The sequence below is a fragment of the Henckelia pumila genome, chromosome 4 (assembly GCF_033568475.1).
Source record: "Henckelia pumila isolate YLH828 chromosome 4, ASM3356847v2, whole genome shotgun sequence".
NCBI classification, from domain to species: domain Eukaryota; kingdom Viridiplantae; phylum Streptophyta; class Magnoliopsida; order Lamiales; family Gesneriaceae; genus Henckelia; species Henckelia pumila.
The window spans coordinates 68745343-68751329 of NC_133123.1; the positions used below are offsets into that span (position 1 = coordinate 68745343).

The following is a 5987-nucleotide window of genomic DNA, read 5'->3' on the forward strand; positions in this document are numbered from 1 at the left end:
GTTTACGGACGTAATGTCATATGCTTGTTGATCAACAGGAACCACTACAAGAAAAATGCACAAACACAACACTTAAAAGACAACGCTTTTCACTAAAAGCGTTGTATTTTTTTAAAAGACAACGCTTTTAGTGAAAAACGTTGTCGTTATACGTTTTTTATTCATCAAATACAACGCTTTTTTTAAAAAGCGTTATGAATACGTGTTTTTTTTAGAGTCAAAGACAACGCTTTTAAAGGTGTTGTCTATTAGCGTTTTTTTTTACCATGTATCACAACACTTTTTAAAAAGTGTTGTGGAAAAACTATTATTTTTATATAAAATAAAACATAAAATAAATAATATTCCTTAAACCAAGATCCCTAGATCAGACCCCTTCTCTCGATTACTTTTTCCAGATCCGATCCCTTTCTCCTTTTTTTCTCTTTCAATTCAAAATCCCATGTCGATTTTTGCTCGATTCTTCAAACGATTTTTCGCATTTAGGCTTTTCACTCGAAATCATCCTGGGATTCTTCTTCCTCTCGTTCAGATCGATTATATGTGCATTCGAAGCATTCCGATTTTAGTAAGGTTTTTGCGGCGTTGAAAGACAATGGCGCCCGTCTTCAAGCGATTTTGACTATGATTTAGTGATTATCAGAGCCGGGGTTGGTGGCCACGGCGCAGCACTTCATGCTGTTGAGAAGGTAATGCTCCAGTGGCTCCACTGCGTTCCTGTTCGAAGTCTTCTCCTTTTTTTTTTCTTTTCTTGCTTCTATTTTGATTGTCTGAGCTAATTTAGTTGTGAATTGCAGATTTCCATTTGATGTTTCAAGGTTGTGTTTTATATTTTTGTTAAAAAAACAAACAAACATTTTTTTTTTGCAATGCCATTCATTCTAAATTGTTTTGCATATTTCATCTAGCAGATTATTACTAAAACGTGTGAAATATTATGTACTGCAGGGCTTGAAAACTGCAATCGTAGAAGGGGATGTTGTCGGCGGAACGTGTGTTAATAGGGGATGCGTTCCTTCTAAAGCACTTCTTGCTGTAAGTGGTCGCATGAGGGAGCTTCAAGATGAACATCACATGAAATCTTTTGGCTTACAGGTACTTCTTTCCCCGCATGATCAGTACTGTGTAAATTTTGAACCATTTTGATAAACTCACTTTTACAACCTAAACTTTTGAGTTGGTTATTAGGACTGAAAGGTACATTTCATAAATCTGAACTTGTTATGGCTGAATGACTCTCTAAATTTTGAACCATTTTGATAAACTCTCTTTAACAACTTAAACTTTCATGAGATTTTGAGTTGGTTATTAGGACTGAAAGGTACATTTCATTAATCTGAACTTGTTATGGCTGAATGACTGCAGTTTCGTTCGAAACTAGTGAAGGGAAACAACTGTTTGACCCTTTCCACTGTTAACTTCTGGCTTTTTGCACAAACTGGTATGCAGGAAAATGTAAATGTGATGTGGATGCTGTATGTAAACAATATCTGTTGGACAGACTGTCAATTACAAAAAATTTATGATCTTCTCTACCTAATTTAACATTTAACATAAGTTCTGTACTTCTTTGATAAATAATTAAAACTGCTCAGTCAGTGATTCTTGATTTTGTGTGGTATGCATCATGTGAAGGTAAATAATAGTTTGCTATCCTATTACTTTCTTACAGTTTCCATTTCACATTTTTCTGGGTCATTTTTCCCATTTAACCAATCATCACCTGCCACAATGACAGGTTGCAGCTGCAGGATATGACAGACAAGCAGTTGCCGATCATGAAAATAATCTGGCCTCCAAAATCCGTAGCAATCTGACCAATTCAATGAAAGCTCTTGGCGTCGATATATTGACTGGTTTTTGTACGATTTTGATATGTCCACAATTTCTATCATCTGAAATTGCAGTCCTGAGAGAATATTCACATTCTTATCAATTTCTCTTTTTTTTTCGCCGCAGCAAGATTCTATGTTTGAATCATGGGGACTCCGGCATTCCCAAATCTAGGGAAACACTGCAGCATTGACGACTGCCACCAGATCGATTTCCTTCCTTTCATATGTGATTGTTGCAATCGGGTATGTTTATGATCTTGTATGCATGTGAATGTATGTACTCGTGGTTTTGATGGAATCAATGGTTTTTTTTTGTTGGTGATACAGATGGAAACCGTAGATTTATATCTATGCAATGTAGTAATGTTGGGTTTGATGAATTAGAATTTATAGGACCTGGAAATTTTATTTTATGTTATGCTTCTTTGTTGTTTCATCATCAGCTTTTAGAAAGAAATGTTTGTCCATTTTTAAACGGAATTATCGTGTGGTTTTTTGTTTTTTGTTTTTCCTTTTGTAGTTGACTCCGATGAGATCCGATACTCGCTTTTAATTCGTAATTGGGAATGGGAATTTTTTTATGGGTAGACTGTGTAAAAGTGTTTGTTTAGACTTTAGAGCATAAGGATTGCAGACTCGTGGCATGTGTGGAAGGTTCTGAATTATTGCTGTGAAGTTTGACTTGATATTAAAGGTAATTGATTGGCATGAGCTATTTATGTTCAAATTCATTTAGAAATGGTTGCATTTATCAACCTCGAATACAATATTGTGAAACTATATTTGCATATGGTGATGAATGATGCATACTTGCACTTATTTGTTTGGTTGGTTTTACTGCCACGATAATTGAAGTTTGTTTAAAGAGCTATCTGGAGAACTTAACATTTGCGACCACCGATTAAGATCAAGCTTTTAATTTTTACATATAAAAAAAACTTCCATGTGAAAAGTCCAATGAATCAGGGGGTCATTGTTCCTGTTACAGCAGTCCTACTTTGGTCAGTGAGTTTTTTTCATACATTTTTAAGAGTTGGCTCGTGATTTTTTTTAACGATGAGACAGATTGGATGTATCTAACACCTTCTACAATATCAATGATAACTTGGAGTGGAGAAGATTCTGGAATCAAATTTGCTTTTCCTTTTGTCTTTTTAAATTAAAACTGATGATTGTTTAGCTATTCAAATTTCTTAAATTCTGGCTTTCAGAGACCAGTCAGAATTGTTAATTAAATTCTACTATATCTGATTGAAAAATAGAATGGCAAACATACACGAAAATTTACTTCCTGATCGTTCTACTCTGTATTTGTAGCTTTGATGGTTAACACTTATGTTTTATTAAACTTCATTCAGATTAGAAAAGCACAGATATAGCTAATTATTATGGCAAATTCTCTCTTGTTTAACTAAGAGAAACTTTTATATGCGTATACCCTCACGGGACTCACCTCCAAGAGTCGCGAATCCTACGCAAGTGCTGGTATAATCGCCGAGCAGGTAAATGCTTTCACAAGTTACTAAGATTTTAAATGGGGTGAAATGTATTTTTCGATTCTTTTGGCATCGCAGCTGCTTTGCTAACTTAACGCATGTGCAGTCGATTGCGCAAGTTAGGACGGTTTATTCTTATGTTGGTGAGACAAAGGCCTTGAGTTCGTATTCGGATTTGATACAAAATACATTCATCCCGGGTTTTACTGTGCAACCAGTCGTAGTCCGTTATAAATCTCACTCCTTTTCTTTTCCTTTTTTCCCTTTCTGTTTTACTTTTTTAAGTAGTTGTCGGCATAATGGATACTCTATTGTTTTTTTTTTTGTTTTTTTCCCCATTTTCAATTGACAGTGGAATAGAAAAATGAAAGATTCGTTGCAGCCTCAGCTTCTGAAAGAGAATTTCCTTGCTTTCTCCAGAAATGTTCCTAGACTTTCCGAGATGATAGCCATTATTCAAATTATTTGCGTTACATTCGCATGTGGTTGCAACTGGTAAATCCTTATGTGTCGCTGATTCTTTTGTTTGTACATATATTTGTGATTCACTGCAATTAGAAGAAAAGAGCTTGTTTTATAGAGTGATATTGTTGTACAGAGTGCTGTCGTTTATTTCATGCCATTTTATCCCATTTCTCTTTCTCTTCACTCTCTTGAATGTATTATGTTATTGGGTAATTGTTCACCGAGAGTTGCTTGTATATTATGTTTTTTGATTATTTTCTGTATGTGTTGAAAATTTTTTATCATTCTGAACATATTCTGAACACATTAACGGTATAATTGTATAAAGCAGGAAATCTTTAGATGACTCGCTTATGATTTCATCTGTTTTCTCGAGCTGATTCAAAACTTTTCCAGCTCTTTTATTTTGGGTTTTTAGTATCTTTTTGTGTAAGAAAAGAAGTATGTTCCACTGTTTTGAATCTTGGTTTCGCTACTTTTAAGGTTCCTCATACTATGAAATGGATTCGCATTTTGTCCCTTGACGTAATCCCTCAGTTTTACTGTTTCTTTTCTTTTCGTAACTAAAATCATAAATAGATAACAAGTACTCCAGTATCGTATTCAAGGTATACATATCTTAAAAATTCTGAAAAATTTAACAAATTGTACAGTTAAAGTGTTTTTATATTCGTTTATCGATTGTTGGACCAAAACTGACTGGACATAAATACGTGCTTGTTGAAATATGTCGAGCGTGTGAATTTTTTTTTTGGCCTTTATCGTAATGGAATTGTTTTTGTTTGACGAGCAAGGAAATTTGATGTTTGGTAATACAGGTGAATAATTTATTATATAGGTAAGGACTATGAAATAATTAAATAAATCATAGACACTATCTTATCAGCTTGGATTTTGATATATGAAGTTTATATTTTTTTCACACTTTTGGTGATTACTTTCATATTGTCATATTGGTGTTAAGTTCTCCTTTAGCTTCAACCTGGCTGTAACTACTAGCCATTAACACCTTTTTATAAGACTAAATTCATTGCGAAACAATATTGCTTTATATGCTTATTTCTTGTTTATTATTAATTTATTTTGGTTTTTCAGTCTCTGGGCTGTCTGGAAGCTCAGAAACTTCCCAAAGCCAAGTCTCAGCCGGGATGGGGATGCTTGCTGGATCGACAGTGATGCTTCTTACCTTAGTTTGAGTACCTGTGTTGTCATTGGAAAATGTGATATAGAAAATTCTATTGTCCTTGACTCAAAAAACAGAAAGGGCTTCTGTTTAACAGGTTCGTTTTCATGATTTTATCTTTGACTACGAGGCTTCAATTCTTTTTTATGTATGAGATGTCAACCTCTACGGTTCTCCTCCCCCTGCTACGGTTCCTTCAAATTAAATCGTTCACTTCCAGGCTCCACCACATCAGCATCCCTACATGTCTATGGTTTTTGGGTGTTTGTTTCAGAGTTTTACCTGGTTTTCTTGATGATTGTTGCTGCTACTTGTGGTATGTGCTTTGAAGGGGGTCGATTTCGCTGTTTCAAGATTTCATTTTTTTTTTGGGCTGGTGTTTAGCTTCTGATTTACTAGGTTTCGTTCGTATCCCAGAAACAGGAGAGAGTTTGGGTGAAATTAATTTTTGTTTAAAAAATGTAAATTTTGACTTAAGAAAAAATGAATAGAGGCAAGCTCCCATTTGCCATCATTGGATGTGAATTTAGGAATTATTTAGCTTGCTATATGTTGAGATTGTGTATATATGTGTGTGGATGTTGATGTTGGAATTGTAGTACATACACAAAATCTTGAAATATTATGCACTTTTTTAGCGGAGTCTAGAGAAATAATTTTTAGGTATGTAAAGGTAAATTTTTTACTTAAAATGATATTGGAGACTGAAGCACATCCAAGAATTCGAAACCCCGGATTTGAATCGATATATTTAATGGTTCCATCTTTTAGTAAGTATGTGTTATGTTGTGTACCTTGGTTAAGTTAGAGACCGTCTTGGTTAACGTTTGTTCTAATTACGTCTACAAACTACAAAGTATGATTTTTTTAAGAAAATGGGCTTTAGCCAGTACATGTTGGAGCCAATACCGATGTGAGAAAAACTGTAAATTGTACTGCTTTAGCATTATGAACTTATGTTAAGGGTATTTTCTGAGATTACTAAATCAATTAGCAGCTTCGAGTCTA

General features: G+C 34.4%; 1 long non-coding RNA gene across 1 annotated transcript; it reads left to right on the plus strand.

The window, feature by feature from the left end:
- Window positions 1–656: 656 nt before the first annotated feature.
- LOC140860776 (uncharacterized) lies at window positions 657–1777 on the plus strand. The gene is made up of 3 exons (XR_012143708.1): window positions 657–689; window positions 949–1095; window positions 1739–1777. It is a non-coding gene; the product is annotated as an uncharacterized lncRNA (long non-coding RNA).
- Window positions 1778–5987: the final 4210 nt, after the last annotated feature.